This window comes from Sorex fumeus, unplaced genomic scaffold (genome assembly GCF_029834395.1).
Source record: "Sorex fumeus unplaced genomic scaffold, SorFum_2.1 ptg000054l, whole genome shotgun sequence".
In the NCBI taxonomy this organism is placed as follows: domain Eukaryota; kingdom Metazoa; phylum Chordata; class Mammalia; order Eulipotyphla; family Soricidae; genus Sorex; species Sorex fumeus.
In genome coordinates, this window is record NW_026606111.1 from 12,041,836 (window position 1) to 12,063,624 (window position 21,789).

The following is a 21,789-nucleotide window of genomic DNA, read 5'->3' on the forward strand; positions in this document are numbered from 1 at the left end:
CATATTGAATACGTCACATGTCACGGGTAGCTTGCTAGGCTATGCCGTGCAGGAGAGATACTCTCAGTAACTTGCTCAGAGTAAGGGCTCTCTCTCTGAGAGGGGTGGAAGAATTGAACCTGGGTCGGTCAGGTCAGTCATGTGCAAGGAAAAAGCCCTACTGCTGTGCTATCACTCCAGCCCACCAAAAAGATATATTAAACTTAAAGGGTGGCTCTCCTGGGGGAATCTCGCTATATATCCCAGACCACATTTCTCAGGCCAGGTAAATCTTTCCTAACCCCAGGAGGGTCCTTTATCCAGTTACTTCTTTTTGGGTCATGGCAGACTTGTCCATGACCATGTTCATTACTTATAAGTTTTATGGCATTTGGCCTGTCCCTTTTAGAAGCTAGGGTAGCTTATAGCTTGCCCTGGGTCCATCCAAGTATCCCTTAGGAACCCTCCTTTGAGGTGCTAAGAACTGAGGACAACTGAGGTGTAAGTTGAGTAAATATAACAGATGCACAAGAGTAAATATTATTCGGAGTCAGTTCTCAACTAACAAGAGTATAGCATCAACTGTCTTCTAATGTCTATACAAAAAGGATATTGCTCTAAAGTAAACTTCAAAAGACATAAAGGAAAGAGAAAAGCAATATTTCACTTACAAATACAAGCCCCAGACATCTCAAAATGCAAAATAATTGAAATAGAAAGACGAAAAATTCCCATCATGAAACAATCTCATTTGTTGTTTTAGTACTTCAACCTACCCCTGGACCCAGAGCAGTGCTTGTTGTAAAGTGTCCAATTTTCCTGCAATATGCAGAGGTGATGGGAGTCATTTAGTCACGTTTTGATGAAATTTGTATCTGGATCAAGGTTTGAAGAGCCGTACCTGCAACAGCATTGGTAGTGATGTATGCAGGCAGACAGATAGAGAGGTCTCCCTCCCCAGGTGATGGCAGTAAGTTTTCTGCAAGTAATAGCTCTGAAGTGTGAAAGTGAATCTTGCAGAAAACAGGAACAAGGTCTGGTAAGACACTCTCCTTGTCCAGCAATGGACCCTGTGGAGACTGGACTCCTACCCATGAAGGAAATTCCTCAAACACCCTCGGACCTCTCCCTTAATTTGATTAACTTTAGTGATTTAGCGCAGAGAAGACTTCAGAACATTCCGAGCCAAGACATCCCCTGAAGATACTCTATTAAAGCCACCTTGAGCGGAGGGGCTTGTTAGGGCACAGATTGAGATCTCCCTTTGATGACAAAGAGACTCCAGAGACTGCAAACAGCAAGCAGGGTTTATTTTAAGACTGTCTAGCTAGGGTTGAGCCGCCTACACAGACATGCAGGTCCAGCAGGTTGGGCAAGACCCCGAGCTTCTCTAAAGGAGATCTTATATAGGGTTTCACTGGCCATTAAAGCAGAGCCTGCCCATTTCAGAGCCAATAGATTTGTAATAACACATACTTTCCTAACCAATCCATTTAAAAGTACATCTGAAAAAGCTATCTAGACCTGTTCCTCACAGGGCTCACATATGTTACCCAAGTCCCTGTGCTGCTTGGGCCCATGTGGCCAAGCACATGTGGTTACTGAGCACATGTTTGACCATCTTCTCCACTCTCAAGAAGTTACGTTCATGGTTTCCTAATACTGGACATGTGTAGTGACTCTCTCTACCCTTGCAGAAGCCCGCATTCTCTCTTGAGCATCTCTCTCTCTCTCTCATCTCCTCCCCACACACACATACACACTTTCAAAAACCCTTCAGATAAATCTATATACTTCACTGCATGTCTACTCTTAAAATTCCTTTCTGCTAGGTGAGACAAGAACCCAGTAACACAGAGGCGGATGGGGAGAAACTGGCTGTCTTTCTCATCCCGACTTCACATAAGTCGCCCATGGGGCCCACTGACATCAGTAATAGTCACAGCAATGAGTCTCAGTGGAACAACTAATAGGAATGCTATGAACTTCAGGGAGCACTGGAACAGGAGCATCACAACTTCTGCCAGGAGTCCTTCAGCACAGAAACACAGCCATTCTCTGGTCAGGTTGAATGGCAGCCATAGATGTGCATGTAACCTAACTTATGTGTGAGAAAAAAAACACTTTTTGTAAGTTATCGGAGGCTTTGAACACTGGGGGTTTGGTACATCTCCATGCCTGGGGGCAGAGAAAGAGATAAGAAGGAGCTCCAATATAAATGGGTATCCTAGAGAGAAACAAAAAGGTGTGCCTATTAAAACGTGTTCCTTCCTCCTTAGGGAACTGAAGCATCTGTGAATTCCAAGGAGGGTTAAAAGGAAGAAATTTCTAGTCCAATCCACAACCTGTAAAAGAGGAGTGTAAGGAATGTTCTTAATGTGAACTCATGATATTAAAAGAGCCAGAGTCCTTTGTTGCAGGTCCTCTGATGCTGGCTCCTCATCTGATTTCCTTGTGATTTCCAGCTGAAATCAGTCTGGCAATGGCTCAGGTCTTAAGTTTGGAGGGATGTGAAATCTCTGGTGGTCTGAGGGCTAAATTCACATGGATGAATTAGACTCCTGTTGACATGTAATGGGACCCAAAATTTCTTCGTGGGGTCAATATCTGTTGGAACAAAAGCATAGCCTTTTCCTCGAATGAACGCACCAATTTTATCCAACAGTTGTGATCCTGAGTGTAGAATCCTGAGCACCACCAGATACATTCCCCAAACAGTACAAAAGTAAATAAAATAAAATCTGAATTTGGGGGCTTGAATGATAGTTCAGTGGGTATGTAACTTGCCTTGACTGTGACTGGCTCAACAACTGACCCTGGTTCAAATCCTGGTGCCCACATGGTGCGCCTTTCCCCACCAGGAGTTATCCCTGAGAGCAGAGTCAGGAGTAAATCCTGAGAAAGTCATTAGCTTGCTATTTAATGGATGGAACTGAAGAGTATCAATTGGAGTGTAGTCCATTAGGAAGAGAGAGACAGGTACGGAATGACCTCTCATGTAAGGACTGAAAAGAAACAGAGTAGTAATAACAAATAGTCATTGACATCAGAACCGGAAAACTGGTTTACAAAATCAAGCTTACTGAGGGCAGGAGGCAGAAATGGTTGAAAAAAGAGCCTGATCCAATAGTGGAGGGAAGAAAATAGTCTGGTGGAGGGTGGAGGATGTCGTAACACTATATGCAAGAAACCTTAAAATCAACAATATTGTAAACCATGGTGCTTCAAAAAAACACAAAGGGGCATAATAGCAGGTGTCATATACACAGTATTTAAAATGGTTGATGACTCAATTATTTCACATGAGGCAAAAGAATAAACCCATCAGAAATGGTTTGCTACAAATGATTAAATTATAATTCAAATTTAATTTCCTACAAATAAATATAGCCTTGCCTGTCATTTTTTTCTGAGTAAATTTATTATCTTTGAAGATGCATACAATTCCTTGACAAATGATAGCAATATATCTACTGTATGACGACACATGTTCAAATAGGTAATGAAATAAATAGATCATCAGTACAACAGCATTACATGCTAAACTACATTAAAATATGTTGTTTTCCTTAAATCACATTGAAAACAAAATTATAATATATTTTTGTAATTTTAGTTTAAATAAAGAATAAAATAATACTTTTTAAATTTTAATCATTGTGTTTACAATATTGTCAGTGGTAGAGTTTCATGCATAAATGTCCCCAAACCACGACCCCTATAAGCATGTTTTTATACAATTTCTGACATGTTTTTATACAATTTCTCCAAGGGTCTGTTGCATTTTGGGGTTAATTTGTAGTTCATTCCCATCCAAAAGAGTACCCATTTCCTCTGCCAGTATCTCAGGGTCCCTTCCTTCAAAGTTCTTTGCCCCAGACCCTCAGCATGAAAAGCTCAATTCTCTGCACCATTTCTTAGGTACTGTTGCTTTGCCCCTCTTTGTTATACTTCTTTATATCTCCTTTAATCCATAAACACTCTTCTTTTAAAAGACAAATAAAGGAATGCAGAAAAGCACGGTAAATATTGAGAGTGATTCTTAAAATGTTTTGGGATTCAGCTGCATTAGCGATAGCACAGCGGGTAGGGCATTTGCCTTGCACACAGTCAACATGGCCGACCAGTGTTCAATTCCTCCGCCCCTCTCGGAGAGCCCGGCAAGCTACCAAGAGTATCTTGCCCGCACGGCAGAGCCTGGCAAGCTCCCCGTGATGTATTGGATGTGCCAGACACAGTAACAACAAAGTCTCCAATGGAGACGTTACTGGGCCCGCTCGAGCAAATCGATGATCAATGGGAGGCCTTAGTATTTATAAGTAATAATAAAACTTTAGTATTTTAATAAGTTGCTATTTATTCATTGATAGTTAAAATATTAGACATATAAAATATTCTAGAAGCACTTAGTAAGTTTCCTCATGTTGCAAAATAGAAAATTAACATTACAATAACCTAACATTTCCCAGTTATATTTAATATCAAGGGCCCAGTTCTCACACTTGTCAAGTCAGTTTTCATCTACTGCATCAGGTTATTAAATTAAGCACAGTCAAAATGTTTTTTAAATGCATAAAATAAAAACTATTTATGAAAGTAGATGATAGCCAACAAGAATAAATTCTGTCCAGTGTTTTACCTATCCCTCTGGATAAAAGTAATGATTTCATGAATACTTATTTGTCAGGTTCACTACTATGAAAAAATACTGAACTAGCTCTACAGCCATACCTTCCCTATTTCTGGAGTTACAGAGCTTCTCTATCAGCCAATAATTTCATTTCAAACATTTCCATCTTTAACAAAATTTTAAGCACCTTTGGTATTTATATCTGAACTAATTTTACTGTTTCTCCTAGATCATTACTTTATTACTATACCGGTACTCTTTAATAAAATTGATGAGCAGTACCTGAGGATAAGCAGAAATTATACATTAAACTAATAAAGCTGTTCCCATACAAACCATTATTTAGAATGATTAATTTCTAGTGAATATATTGTCTTGATTTTTATTAAAAAGTTATTAAAATAATTTGTATTTAAAGAATATATAACGTATTTTAAATGATCTCGAATTCCATATATATCCCAATTTTTCTCAATTTTAATAAATTAGTTAATGTTAATTTAAGAAAATTTGTCTTATTTAATATTTGTAATACTGCCAACCTGAGTTCGATTTCTCCGCCCCTCTCGGAGAGCCCGGCAAGCTACAAGACTATCTTGCCCGCATTGCAAAACCTGGCAAGTTACCCATGATGTATTCGGTATGTCAAACACAGTAACAAGTCTCACAATATTACTGAGCCCACTCGAGCAAATTGAAGAACAATGGGAGGACAGTGACAGTGACAGTGATTTAAATATGGTATCAACCAAATATTGGGGACTAATAATGTTAATTAACACACTTTCACTCATAGATACTTTTATGTATATTAAATCTTTAGAATATAAGGTTCAAATTAAATCACTATATTAAACTATATATGGTTCAAGCCAAAACAAATTCTTTGAATTTTGTCCCCAAAGAAACTCTCGTCATGATAAAACATGATGAGTTTAATAAATGTTATATTTGTTTAAATTGACAAAATATATCTGTATATTTATATAGAGAGATGTATGCAGCACTGTAGCACTGTCATCCCATTGTTCATTAATTTGCTCAAGTGGGCACCAAAACGTCTCCATTGTGAGACTTCTTGTTACTGTTTTTGGCATATAGAATACATCACGTGGAGCTTGCCAGGCTTTGCCATGCAGATTGGATACTCTCACTAGCTTGCCAGGCTAGTCCTGTCTCCGTATTCAAGGATCACTCCTGATAATGCTCAGGGGACTATAAGTGGTTCCAGGGCTTAAACAAATTTTGACCACTATACTATTACTCCAGCTCCACCATGTTTAATAAAAATGTGTTAAAAGTCTCTTTCCCCCCAAATTTATTACTGTGAGGATTGTAAGAAAATATTTCCATGCCAAAGGCTAAACATGACTTTTGTAGAAACTATTCAAGTAGAAAGCTGTGTTTTTTTTATTTGTGATGTTTATGCACTGAACGCATTATTTTCTTTATTTATGAATTTTTGTATATAGTATTTTATTTTAGAAATCTAGCTTTATTTCTAAATTAAATTTTCAAATGGCAGGAGAATATTAAAGTGAACTAAATAAGAAATTGTATGAAGTATTTTTAATTGGTTTAACTGTTAAGGAAATTTATTATATATATCTTTGATTTTTTATTTATTTACAATTGATTATATCATACACTCTATAATTGTCATTTAGCTAGTGGGTAACCATCCTGTCTGCACTTAGGATGAACTTCCCTATTCCAAGCAGTAAAAATGCTAATGATTTTAGGAAACTCCCTGTGACCATACTCATAAGACGTCATCCTGTGGATGCCCCATGTTGCTTGAGCATGAAAAAAGTAATGATGATTTCGCAATAATGATCTATAAAAAGGCTTGTGATACCATCATTTTTTTACTGATTTTCACAGACATCAGTTCATGGGCGAATAAAAAAGCCTTTCTCTCCCTCCTCAGATGTCTTAGCATGTTTGATTAAGTGAACTCCCTATTAAAGCATACCTTTCTCCTCAGCTTCATTGAGAAGAAAGATAGTGATTCAGTACCTATTTTCTTTTTTAACTTCTTACTACATAGTAAAGTACTTGACACATCATTAGAATGTAGTAAATATTTGGTCAATGAATAAATGTGAGTAAAATGTATATATGTATATATGTATATATATATATATATATTTGAATATTCAATTAACTGCCATCCAAGTGATACCTTGTATATGCCATTACCCATTCGTGTTTAAATTTCTATGGAGAGTGACTACTGGAAACCCTTTTTGGAAATTTCACCCAGAATGACTCACATCTGATTCAAATCAGAAGAACAATCCATTTGGCGCCTATAAGAGTTCTCAGATGTTAAAGGTGACAAAATGGGCAGAACTCCTTCTAACAGATTATAGATACCATGTGTGACAGAATTGAGTGGAAAAATGTTTGTAGAAATACCGAAGTGGAAGGCGTGCCATTCCATGTGGCTTGGCTGCAGGATACAATGCATTTACTGACATAATGGCAAAGTTGGGTGGCATATCACGTATGGCATATGGCAGACTTCTGCTTCAGCAAATGCATAACACATGCCAAAAAGTGGTGCGTTTTCTTCTGATTACTCTGGTTAGTTCTTTTTCCTCTTCAAATATTAAAAAACGATATTAAAATGTTAGCAATGTAAAGGAAACTGAAAATGTCCAAGTGCACATGTTTACTCATTCAATATTAAATTTCAATATTAATGATTTGTCTAGCTTAGAAATACACATAATTTTTCAAAACAGTGACTAAGAATGATTTGAAGAGAAAAATAATATTTGATTGAAACAGAATCACTTTCGAACTGTAAGTTTACATATAAAAATTAAGAAATGATTTTGTTTCACCATTCATTTGTTCACCAATTCAATAGGTTCATGGCGTATATATGTGACAGACAGTGAACACAGAGGTCAAGTCACAATTTATTAGTTTTTTAAAGGAGGTTTTGTTATGTAAATTAGTTAAAAGAAAATTAAACTGCCATGTGATTTGTAGAAAAGAACATAAATTTTGAGAGAAGGTCATGAGATTGGTAAAAAAATATTCTTGTGGAAATTTTTGCAGATTATTCCTGTATATGAGCTATTTACAAAATAATGAATTGACAACCTTACAAGGTAAATGGGACAGTATACGAGGTAAGGCACTTGCCTTGAATGGTTTCTACCGATTCTATTCTATCTGGCACCACATATTTCCCCAAGCAAAGGCAGGGGTCATTTCTGAGAACAAAGTCAAGAATACCCTCTGAGTACCAACAAGTGTGGCATAAACATCATCCCCCACCCCCGAAAGAAGTGGGAATATTATAAGCTAATGAAAATTTGTAAAGCCAAAGAAATAACACATAATATATTTATTCTTCCTGAGACAACAAGTGACTTAGTTTATATAAAACATAGTGTACAGCTACTATGAAATATATGCACAAGGCAAGTACCAAAAATTCAATCACACTATATTGAGATTAGATTTTATACTGAAAGACATGAAGAACCACAAAAAAATTTTCAAGTAGAGAATTATGATGAAATGCATATAAGGAAATAATTAATGATTGGGGTTTTAAGATTATAAAAACAGATAAAATGATAATAAAGTTTGTTGTAATAGTCTAAATGGTGAATGCAGGGGTTGACTAAGGTACTATCAATTGAGATAGAATAAAGATTAGTACTCAAATATCAAAATAGAAGTTCCAGAACTCAGTAACCAAGTGGAAGTTTCTGGATAAAGGTTAGCACTGTAGCATGATTGCACCATTGTTGTTCAATGATTTGCTCGAGTGGGCACCAGTAATGTCTCCGTTGTGAGACTTGTTGGTTACTGTTTTTGGCATATCGAATAGGCCACAGGGAGCTTGCCAGGCTCTACCATGCTGGCAGGATACTCTTGGTAGCCTGCAGGGCTTTCCGAGAGGGACGAAGGAATCGAACCCAGGTCGACAGCGTGCAGGGCAAATGCTCAACCCACAGTGCCATCGCTCCAGCCCAGGGATATGCTATGCTTTTGTAATGTAACTCCCAGTGATACTTTCCTCCTGGGCATCTGTTTTCTCACCTAAGCCTCAGCTGCCCTTACTTCCTAACACCCCCACAAGCAGAGTCCTGACTAGGGACTGGATGGAACCAGGGCAAACAGTAAGCTATGTGCTACCCTGACATCGAGATGGGCCCAGCCAAAGAGCCATAATGCCAAACTATAAGTTAAGAGCTTGGTCATGGACAAATGCTGTCATGATTCAAAAAGTAATAACTAGATTTGGACCCTGCTACGGTTAGGAATGATTAATCTGGTTTGAGCGCTGTAGTCTGAGTCTGTGGCAAGATGTTCCCAGGAGAGCTGCCCTACAAGCCTCAATGTTGTCTCTTGCTATGTCCATACAAAAATAACTAGTATTAAGATGTTGATAGAGCAATTAGACTAAGGAAAAGAGAAAAACACCTTAAGAGGTATTTTGCCCTTGGGCAGTCAGGAAGGGCTTTGGAATATCTCTTAAGTGGTGTTCCCTTTAAACCTGGTGGGCCCTCAGGAAGGGCTTTCTTTTTATATATATATATACATTGTATTTTAAAATTTATTTATTATAAATTTATTTATTGAATTACCGTGAAAACACTTGTAAAGGTTTTGGGTTTAAGTCTCCGTCATACAATGATGAAACACCCGCCCCTTCACTAGTGCACATTTTCCACCACCAAAAACTCCAGTACATCCCCCACTCCACACCCTCCCCCTACCTGTGTGGCAGATGATTTCCACACTACTCTTTCTCTACTTTGATTACATTCAATCATTCGACACCAGACCCAAGGAAGGGCTTTCTTATGTTGATTTTGCTAGCTGAGTGCTGAGGAGTTGAGGAGGCAAGAGAGCTGGAGAAGGAGAGAGAGCACAGGGTGGCAAGATGGACCACAGAGAGGATAGCAAGGGAGACAGAGAGAATTATATAGAAGAATATAGGAGCAGGCACGTGAAGAGAGTTGGAGAGAGAGGAGAGGGGAGACAGGAGTGAATTAAGAGAGGATTGGAATAAACTGCAACTAAAACCAACCAGCCTGGCTCTCCTTTCTTCCTTCGTCTGCCCTTGGCCAACAGCCATCCCGATCCAGGCCACACACAGCGGCTCAAGAGCACCGAATGCAACGCTGGCGGCGAAACAGAGCCGTCCAGAGAGCCTGCTAACACACAAACTTCAGTGTGCAATTATTTTACAGTAAATAATTATACTATACATAAATGCTTCAAACTGTTATACACTAACACTACAAAAGATGTTCACTATGGCTTATTTTATTTCTAAGCCTACCATGATTGCCTTATGAGCATCAGTAGAATATTCACTAATTAAAGTGTAAGAATCTATTCTCTTTTAAAATATCCAAGTATTAAAGTGCTTTCTGAGTTATGAACAAGGACGTTGATTCATGCTAAATCTTAGAAAGAACTTCACGTTCCTAAATGATCTTTTGGTTCTACTCATATACTATTTAACAAATGATATAGCTCCAACTTTCAAATAGCTTTATTTAAGTGGGAAAGAAAAGAAGCAAACACATAGCATGTCATATAAAATAATACAGTAAATTTTTGTTTCAAGAATAAAAATTAAGTAGTATAAATGATAAAGTGGTTAACATTGGCGGGATTATTAGTCAAACCTGACTTAAGAAATGGAAAAATCCCTCTGATGACTACAGATAGAATCCCCAATCATCAGATAATAGGGCTAGAGACATAGCTCAAAGAGCTGAGCACATGCTTTGCCTGCTGAAAACCCACATGAAACCCCTCGGAACAACCCCTGCACACAGAGATAGATTGGAATGTCCCTTGAGCACTGAAGAGTGTGCCCTACTCCCCCACCATCCCCCAAAAAAGACCAAAAAAATTCAAGTAAATCCCTCCTTAATTATAGAAAAAGCATATTTTTAGTTTGGCAGCAAGAATAGTAAGGGATAATTTAGAGATGCAAGCTAAAGGATTCTTCTGAAAAGAAAATGTTTGGCCTTGATTTTCAAGTGAGTAACACTCTGCATTGTGAAGTGAAAATGTTTCTGTTAACATTGAATCCTCTCTGCCTTGTTTTTGACAAAAAGTTACAATATGTGCTTTCCTACCAACTCTGATTTATCCATGAGATTCTTGAGTTCACTGTTATCTCTAGCATTCTGATAGCTACAAAATACATTTGAAAGTAAAAATTGGCATTCTTGTGTTAGTGGTAGAAGTTAAAGGAAAATTGGAAATTGCATAATCAATTAGACATTATATAAATGATCTCATAACAATTTAAAGGACAGAAAGCACCAAGAATATCAGAGCATGTATAAATACACTAGATACCTCTTTTTAATTTTTTAATCAAACGGATTTCAAAGTGCTACTCCAAGGGAATATTGAAGATACAGTTAATGTTCCTAATCAGTTGGCTTTAATTCAGAGGATTATCTTGAGTATACTTGATTTAATAAATTATTAGCCCTCTGAAATGTCAGAGCATTTTCTTACAAAGAGAAAGATTAGACAATTAATGGGCATTAAATGCTGGCCCTTGTCCATTGGGTTTCAAAGAACTTGTGGTATTTTTCTTCTTGATTCATTGTCCTATTAATATTCAAGTTATTTAAATAGTCCTAATTATTGAATAAAGAAATTCCCTATAATAATCTATACATCCAGTAGCCCCTATTGTTCTAATTCTTCTGCTCAATTCTTATAGATATAAAGAGAACACATCTGAGGCACTCAGTATGAGTAATACAAAAGAACTCATGAAATACCTGTGAGTTTTTTTGTTTTGTTTTGTTTTGTTTGGGGGCCACACCCAACAGTGCTTACATCTGGCTCTCTGCTCACGGTAACTCCTGGTGGGTGTATGGGGCACCTTATGGGATCATGGAAATTCAATCTGGGTCATCATTGTACAAGGCAAACGCCTGACTCTCCCCATGATAGTATCTTTCTGGCCCTTGTGAGTATTGTTTAAACAGACCTAGCCTGAGGGCAGATCATAAGATCACTAGTACTTGCATGTCCTTCTTAATGCTTCCTTCTTTCTTAGGTAAAATTTTGAAATGAAATATGAATTATGCATTTGTTGATGTTCTTATTCGTAATTTGTAAGAGACAAAGACAGTCCCTACACTGTGGTGGTGGCCCAGGTAATCCCAGCACCTCAAGACATACTCCTGTCCTTGCATAGAGCCATGACAGGTTGACCATGAATCACTGGTAGATCTTCCAAGTCTCCAGAGGAAAGGAAGAAAAAAGGAAAAAAGGAAGAAAAGAAGAAAGAGAGAGGGAGCAAGGTAGGAAGTGGGGGAGAAAAGGGAGGAAGAAATATGAATGTAGGAAGAAGGAAGGAAGGAAGGAAGGAAGGAAGGAAGGAAGGAAGGAAGGAAGGAAGGAAGGAAGATATTTCTTAAAGGTATCTTCTAATGTGAACTGAATAATAGGTATTGGTATGATACTCTAAGTTATTTCATAAAAGCATTTACTTAAAAATGTAAAAAATGGAGGTCATTATATAAAATTGACTCCAAATGGCTTCTTAGTCAAAAAGAGATAATTAGGTGCTTCCCTGAAGAAAGTGGTATATTAGGAAATTAATCTCAGTGGAATTGATAACTTTTCTGAATTTCAGTGATTTTTTCAGTTCTTATATTTGATTATACAATCTGGAAACCTCCAAATATATCAGCAAACCCACAGGCCCTACTGACAGCTGCTTGAACAGCTAAGCAGAAGAAAGGAAAAAGAAGTATTTAAAAAAAAAAACACTCAATCTTGATTTTACCATCAGAATTTGAAAGCCTGCGAACTTTCTTGCACATTTCAGCAGCACTAGTCAAAAACTTTGATTAAAAAGAAGGTGACTTTTTAAGGACAGGTAGAAACAGGTAGAGGAAAATGTGATAACGGGCAGTGCATTAGCACCACAGATGAAATGTTAGCAAAAAATAAAAAGAAAGGGATCAATTAGCTTAAAAGGTTTGAAGCCATTTGGTAGAGTTTTAAAGACAAAGGAAAAAATCATCTTGCAGAAATGCAGTTCATTGTTGAGAGCAATGAACAATGAATTCTATCAGTTTTGTAGGCAACATTCCTTCCCCTTCATACAGTACTATCCATTATTAATGAGTACTATTTCTGAGTGTGAAAGAACTGTTTGAAAAACATTAACATAGTCTATTGGAAGTGATTGACATTGTCATTCCTTTCATTTTGCAGTTGGCAAGAGGCATCCCTGTAGACTTATGTGCATCTGGACATTACTAATATTCTCCTTGTTATGCGCTCTGGGCAGCTGTGATATGGAAATTTTCAGCATTGTATTTTATGGTTTATTTTCAGCTTTTATATTGTGTTCTATTGCAAGATGCATAAGTCAAGCCTTTTTGTATGCAATGATGATCAATCAGAAAAATTATCTTTTTTATAATCTGACTATTCTCCAAATTTTATAAAAGAATTTATTTGAATTCTGGAGACATGCAATGACTATCTGCTAGCTGGGCAGTTATTTAGATGCATGTCTATTTTTTTTTTACTTCCAGTTTTCAAAGCTGATTACATCCTTAATTGTCCTTTTGCAAGGAAGATCTGTAGCTACTCTCTACCTGCTGTTCAGTAGCACAGACGAACCCACCCACATAGTTCTTTTTAATCAGCAAAATTAAAGGTAACATAGTCAAGAATTAGAGGCGTAATGAATCAAAAAAAAATTAAGCATCCCATCTTGACTTTTAAATATGTATGGAACTAAGCTGGGTTTTTTTCCCCTCTCAGCTGCCCTGTTCTCCCTGTTCATAGCGCATATGCACACCCACACGGATCTGTGTTCCTAAGTGGTACTGACTTACTTCATATGAGCAAAACACAAGTGGATCTGTTTGTCTCTACATTAATAGCCTTTCAGTGCAATAAGTACTAAAACATCTTTAGTAAGCTAATGCTGACTAATGGCAGTGTAACAAAACAGCCTTGATTTTCTTTTTGACATTCTACTGTCATTCTCACAAACGATTCAAGCTTCCTTCAAGTTCATCATAAGACAGAAAACTGAGCACAGCAGACAGGATTCCTGCCTGGTACACAATCCACCTGGGTTTGATCCCGGAGATCCCATTTAGACCCTCTAACTCCACCAGGAGTGATTCCTGAACTGTAAGCAGAGTCAGGTGATATCCCTGAGCACCACTGGGTGTGACTCCAAGAACAAAACAAACAAACAAACAAAAAATTCATTTTTAAATGGGTGTCAAAGTATATCTGGCATCTTGTTTTATCAAATAAAATCAAAATATACGCACCATAAATGAAAGACAAGAATTGTGAGATTCAAAAATAACCTAAGAATGTTCTGTTTCAATACTTTGTAGTCCCTCAGGGCCAGATGAGCTCTAAGACTGAATGAAGCAGGATTCCCTAAGAAAGATTTCTAATTATATGGTTTTCTTTTAATGATATTACTTTAGAAAAATTTTACCTCACAGACTGTCTAGAGTTATTAATGCTTTATAGAACACATTTTGAGAAATTCTGATTTAATTGCTTTTCTCTATTAATCGTACTACCAAATTAATGTGATCTACTTTTGGGACATATGAAAAAAAAAAGGTTTACTTCCTACTCTAACCATATATCATGTACCATTATGATAAAGAGTGAGATGACACTGAAATTCTAATTCAGAATTTCAAATATCAGCTTTTCTAATATCTTCTAACTAAGATCATAGCTAATGATCTTGGTCAGTATTATATCATTTCTAATGCTTTGTGGCATTTGACTTGGGAGTCATAACCTGCAGTGCTTAGGATCTACTCCTGTACCAATGCTCGGGAATCACAATAGGCCAGGATCAGGGGACCCAGTATTGCTTGGGACTAAAATAAAACCTCCTACATACAAAGGATGTGCTCCACATCAATTGAGATGAGCAATAGTACAACATTTAAATATATCCTTACATTTAAAGCATCTGGGCCATCAATGTCTGTCTATTGCAGTAGGGAAAATTGGGAAACAAACAATTTACCATATTGCCTGGATTTTGATTAATAGCTGCATTATTTATGCCACACACAAAATATACATTATCACTACTAGGTTACTTTCTGTACAATATTATATACTGCATGTTAAGGCACACATATCAACACAACAAAATCAAAGCAGATTGTTCAGTTATTTAAACATACCTAATTAATACTTTTCCATACAACCAGTCATGGTCTGAATGACCACGATTCACAAATGAAACTTCTTGCCACTGCTCAGGTCTTTCTCAACTATACATCAAAACCAATACAAAGTACTCATCATTTCTATTTTGCTTGTTTTTGTGTTCTGTTATTGTCTTTTATGTGCTATTTTTGGTATGCGGAGGTGCTCAGGGCTTACTTCTAGCTCTGTACTCTGAAATCAACCACTCTTGTCAGGGTTCAGGAGACCATATGGGGTGCCAGGGATCAAATTTGGGTTGGCACCATGTAATGCAAGCACCTTCGCCACTATAATCTCTCCAGCATGCACTCATGACTTTTAATACCCCAGTCATCCCCAACCTAGTTAATCCCAGTGATATAGAAACTCACACCTACAAATTCCTATTTGTTACCAAAGCCTGTTAAACTTCAGTACCAGAGTTGATACCAGACAGTCCTGAATACAGAACCCCCAATCATTGCTCAGGCTTGCTGAAATAAATAGGATGTTATTGGGAGAACTTTTACACTTTTTATTAATATTTTTTAAGAAATTTTATTAAATCGACCAATTGGAATGGGTATTACAGAAAAAATAAACAGAATAAATATATATAGAATTGTGGAACAAGGGAACCCTTATCAACTGCTGCTGGGAGTATAAATTGCTGAAGCATTATGGAAAGAAGTACAAAGATTGCTCAAACAATCTTGGAGAAAAAGACTATAAAATTCTGTTATTGTAATTTTGGCTAAGCAATCAGAGAATATTACAGACACATTTGAAAAAATTTATGACCCTGACCCCTAATACTCATTGAAGCATTTTTCACAATAGTCAAGATATTTTAAAAAAATAACCACAAAATAAAAACAAAAGCCCTACTTCCAACAACAGATTTAAAAAATAAGAAGAAGAAAAATGGGGGCTAGAGAGAAAGCATAGCATATAGGGTGCCTGCACCTTTTGGCCAACATGGGTTTGATCCCCAGAAACACATATGGTAGCAGCTGAACTCTGAGCACTAACAGGAATGAATTATTTTAAATAAACAAGACATGCAAAGAAATACTAGTCAGAAACTTAAAAAACTTTAAAAAGATGATATTGTTTTTGGAATAAGCTTGATCATACTGATGGGATTATGCCTGATGGGATTATGAAAGGGGAGGTCCTCGAAAAAAGACAAAGGCAACATTTCACTAATTTGTAGAAGAGTTTAAAAAAAATCACATGATCAAACAAAATAGTACAGATCTTTTCAGAGGTTTTTAAACTTACTTGGCCACTGTCCCCCTTTCAGAGAAAAAAAAAAGTACTCAGTGCCTTGCTGTACATTTAACAGCAAATGCAAAGGACATTGTGCCCCTGGATCTGCAGCATCCTGGATCCAGTCTGTGCAATCATACACCTTGGAAAACTTAGATTTTAAATGTAACTTAATGTTTGAGACAGATAAATTGGGGGCTTTGTAATGAGCTTTTAAGAAATAATAACATTTAATAGAAATTACCCAGACCTGGGCTAGTCCAAAGATATGAGGAATGCATCCCTTTGAGATGCAAATCCTGAGTTTTCTAAAATGGAGAAACTGAAGCACCACCCAGAAAATTTACAGGAGAATCTAAAGTTGCTGTTAAGAATATGAAAGAGGGGCTGGAGCAATAGCACAGTGGGTAGGCGTTTGCCTTACACGCGGCCAACCTCAGTTTGATTTCCAGCAACCCATATGGTCCCCCGAGCACCGCCAGGAGTGATTCCTGAGTGCAAAGCCAGGAGAAACCCCTATGCATCGCCAGGTGTGACCCAAAAAGGAAAAATAAAAATAGAAAAAAACCTTAAAAAGAATATGAAAGAACTTTATGGTCCCCAAGTCAGGAGTAATCCTTAAATGCAGAGCCAGGAATAAAAGTCTTGAGCACTCTGGAATGTTTGATTCCCCCCCCCCCAAAAAAGAAAAAATGAATATGAAAAGAGAAATTGTATATAACATTCCTTCAAGAGTTGATTTATCCATCCTGGAGAAGCCTTTGTTCTCTCTTGAACACTTATCTGCCTCTCTCTCCCCTCACATTTCTATAAATCTCTTTCAATAATGACTACTTTTGCTGTTCGCCTCTTCATAAAATTATGTGCTGAGGTGAGGAGTGAATTTCCTTTCCTGAAAAGATCAATTTCTGGCTACAGTCTGAGTCCACAGTACCATGAGAATTCACTGGGTGGGGACCAGCTCCCAAGAAACCTGAAAAAGTGAGATTCATCACAATCAGATGGCAGCTTCGTAGGGCTCATGTATCTGAGGTCGGTGGGCCCCATGAGTGGCTTATGCAGGGCAAAGAGGAGACAGTTGCTTTCACCTGGTCTACCTCTGCCACCCCAAGATTGGATAGGAAGACTAGGACTGATAAAGTCTGAGGATGAACCCTTGTGCAGTACGGACCAGAGTCATGCCAGCTCCACCAGGTGACCTTCAAGCCACAGTTGACATCCACTTGATCTTCTCAGCATGGGAGTTGATCCCCATCATCCGATTTCTTGGGGAGCCCACAGTCTCAGGGTAGAGCATGGAATCTTTGTAAGAAAGGAAAACCATTCGTAGGCCTTACCCAAGCCTTCCAGATTTTTTTTTCTGTCCTATCTCACAAAAATAATTTCAGGAGGAAACAAACAGTGAAGTAAAAACAGATTTTATTTGAAGGCTTTTAGGAAAAGGAAGGAGAGAGAGCAAAGGGACAGAGAGTAATGCACTCAAGAGAGAACACAGGCTTCTCCAGAGACTGAAAGATATCAGTACACATCTCAAGAAGGGAGATGTGGGTGACACATGTGCTCAGGCACCATATGTGCTTGGCTACAGGGGCACAAGCAGCACAAGGCATCGGGCAGCATATATATGCCCATGCATCATTTGTTCAACGTGGCCTTTATAGGGTTTTTCCAAGCAGCTCCCACGTGGGGCTTCCAGCTAGGTAGAGTCCATTGCTAGGGTGGTTGCCAAGGGGCTAGAGTTCAGAGTGCTTGATGGTCCTCTTTGAAATTCGTTCTGGCCTTTTCCCTGCTGGAGCTTTTTTCTGGGTGGGGTAAGGGAGGAGGGGTTCAGCCTTCTCTGGATCTCTCAGCACCAGGTAAGTCTTATAAGGCTTTCCTTCACAAGGTCGGTCTTTTGCAACGTCATGGCTACTGGTTTTATTTCCTCTAGGAATTCATTGTCATGCGCACCTTCACTGTCTACTTGCCTACATCCTTGCCACTTTGGTTCCAGGAGCAAAGTTTACCAGTTTTCAGCCGTGCTGGGCCTTTTTCTAGGTGGCCAAAGTAGATCTAGCAAAGAAGTGGAAGCTACTGTGGTCTCCAAGCTACTTTTCTTGCTGCCCACTTCTCCCAAGTCACACACAACCACAGAGGGACAGCTGCTCAACAAGGATATTAGTACTATAATGGTGGAGAGAAACTAACTTCTTGGTGTAGATCATAATGAAGGATTTATAGAACTATGATAATGTGCATGTTTAGAAATATATATATTGCATATAAAATGCATATTCCTACATATAAATATAGTTACAAACTCATCTAAGTATTTTTTAAATGTGTTTTCTTTAAATGTAGAGTCTAGCAATGTCACCATCCTCTTTACTTTCTCCTTTTCCTAAATATTGAGTGTCAGGTAATGTGTGATGCAATTACATCAGGATTCCTGCAGTGCCCGAGAGAAGTATGAATCAAAATTAGACTGTAGGGTCATATAGGAAAAAAATTACTGAAAAATGAAATAGCTGATTTAAATAATTGAAAGACAAATAACAATTAGCAAGGGAGAAAATAATGGCAGAATTTTCAAAGAAACATAAACCTTTCCAATGATTTACTTTGAATTCCAAAAATAAATATGAAGGGCCGAGTGGCTCTCTCTTGCTTCCTGCATTCGGTGGACTCACACTACTTCCCCTAACCTGGAGTGGCCGATGGTTTTGGGCAGATGAAGGAGGAAATGAAAGCCAGACTGGTTGCTCTAAATTGCAGTTTATTACAATCTCATCTCCATTCTCTTCTGATTTTCCTTCTGGGTTCTCCTGATTCTCCCCCCAATCTTCCCCTTCCCCGATTCCCCTGATCCTCCTCTTGGATCCTGATCCTTCATACTTCTCCCTCCTGCTTCTGCCTCCTTCAGCCCACTCTTACAGCCGTTGTTAAATCCCTAATCATGAGGGGCTGGGATAACAATTGCACATAGGTATTATCATACAATCAATGGATGTAAGGTCCTTCCCTCAGGGAAACCTTCTTCTAGGACAGATTCTCATCCAGCAAGATGACTGGCCTACGGGCAAAATATAGATGTATTTGTCCTCTCCTTAGTTCAACAAACATATAAACATTCATAATACTAGTCATTTTGTACCAACACAGTGAAAGATACATTAAGCTTATAGGATTGCTGTCCTGGGGCCACCTTGCTATAGATCTCAGATGACAGTCTTAGGCAAGATTAGTCTTTCCTAACTCTATCAGGGTCTTAATTCAGTTGTTACTCTTTGGATCATGGCAGACTTTGTCCATGACTATGCTCTTAACTTATACTTAAGTATTGTGGCACTTTTGTCTGGCCCACTTCAATGCCTGGGTAGCTCACAGCTTGCCTTGGGTCCATCCAGTCCCTAGTAGGGACCCTGCTTTTGGGGTGCTAGAAACTAAGGGAAACTGAGGCTTAAGTCAAGAAAGCAAGAAGTGAATATCATTCGGAGTCAATTAACTCCCAAGTTGTAAAAGCATAATATTAACTGTCTTCCTGTATCTATACAAAAGGACAATGTTTTAAAGTAAACTATGCAAAAGCTTAAGAGGAGAAAAGCAATATTTCATTCATAAATATAAAATTGTATATTTCTGAGGAATCTAACCCTACAAGTTAGCAGAGTTTGATTCGGGGAAAAAAGATGATAGACCAGTTGGGGAAGAGAGCACAGAGAAGAATTTGCAATGTATTGTTTACATACAGAAATGTGATCAATTTTGGTATATGATTTTGGAGCATACAACTACTCTGTATTTCTTTACCATTTCTGATAGGTAGCACAGCATGTTAAAAGAAAAAGAAAAAGAAGTGTGCATTGTGTGGCCTGAGCAATAGTATAGCAGATAGAGCATTTGCCTCGCACATGGCTGACCTAGGTTCAACCTTTGGTATTCCGTATGATCTGATGAGTGCAGAGCGAAAAGTGATTTGAGAGTACAGAGACACAAGTAAGCCCTGGGCATGACTGAACATTCCCTCCCCACCAAAATGATGCAATACTATTTCAGAAAGGTTTTAGGCATGCAGGTAAACTGTGAATAGAGTGAAAATAAAACTGTCTTGAAAGTTTTAATTTTGGAAATGACTACATAGTTTAAATCACACTTGGAAATAACCATTTAACATTAACTTTCCCTCTGTTCCTCTCTCCATTCCTCCCTGTGGGATAACATTGTGTTGCCCTTTCTCCCTGGCTGCCTGGAGCTTGTGTTTATTGATTTGCCCCCTAACCCCTAATCTCCTGATCAGACTCTGACTTGTAAACTTTGTTTTTCTCATCTCCTTATTGTCCTTTGTATGGTTAGTTATTTCAGAGCAATTGATTTTTGTATGGTTACAGGAAGATACTTAAAAAGACAAGCCTGTGGCTTGGGAGTTGATTGACTCCAGATAATATATATCCTGGACATCTGCTCTCTCGACTTAAGCCTCAGCTGCTCTTACTTCCTAGATCCCCAAAAGCAGGGTCCCAATGAGGGACTGGATGGACCCAGGGCAAGTGTTGAGCTATGAGCTACCCTGGCATCAAAATGAGCCTTGCCAAAATACCCTAATTCTTAACTATAACTTAAGAGCAAGGTCATGGACAAATTCTGTCATGATCCAAAAGTAATAACTAGTTTTGGACTCTGCTGGGGTTAGGAATGATTGATCCATCCCGAGCACTGGAATCTGAGTCTGTGGTGAGATGTCCTCAGGAGAGACACCCTATAAGCATAAAAGTGTCCATTGTTGTGTCCATGAAGAATGGTAAATATTAGGAAGAAGAATTAAAAATGTTAATTAAGTTGCTTGTCTGAGGAGAGAAGAAAAACATCTTAAAGGCTGTTTTACCCTTGTGGATCTCAGGTGGTCGGGAAGACTGGAAAAACATTTTTGATCAAGCTTCCCATGGGGAGGTGTGGTTGAGGAGGCATGGTGAGGATAAAAACAAGTAGCTGGGGAGCTGGAAGAGGAATCGAAGGAGAAACGGTTACGGAGACAGCAGAGAGACAGCAGAGAGAGAGAGAGATAGAGAGATAGATAGAGGACACAGATACAGCAGGAGGAAAGAATTGCGTGTTTAGACAGAGAGATAGACACACACACAGAATGTCGAAGATAGCTGGAAGAGAAGAGAGACTGAATAAATGGCAACTAATCACTAATCAGCTTGGCCCTCGTTCTTCTTTGTCCATTCAAAGCAACAGCCATCCCGGGTGGAGAAGCAGCTCAAGAGCACTGTACAGCGAGCCCACAAATATCCCTTCAAGTGAAATCTCCTTGTGTGTGAGGGGCTTACACAACCTAAGCATGGGATTTTTACACCTCCCCTCCCTTCTTCCTTCCTTCCTTCCTTCCTTCCTTCCTTCCTTCCTTCCTTCCTTCCTTCTTTCCTTCCTTGCTCTATTTTCAGATTTCTCTGCTTAAAGTGTTTAGGGGACCAATGTGAGTGGCATACAAGTAAGGCCTTTAACTCCTGTTCTACCTTTCTGACACTGAACAAATTTGGTTAAATAATACAAAATAAAATATCAGGGGATATAAAAAGGTAAAGGTAAAGGTAAAGGCCCTCCCGTTGATCGTCGATTTGCTCGAGCGGGCCCAGTAACGTCTCCATTGGAGACTTTGTTGTTACTGTGTCTGGCATATCGAATACTCTCGGTAGCTTGCCGGGCTCTCC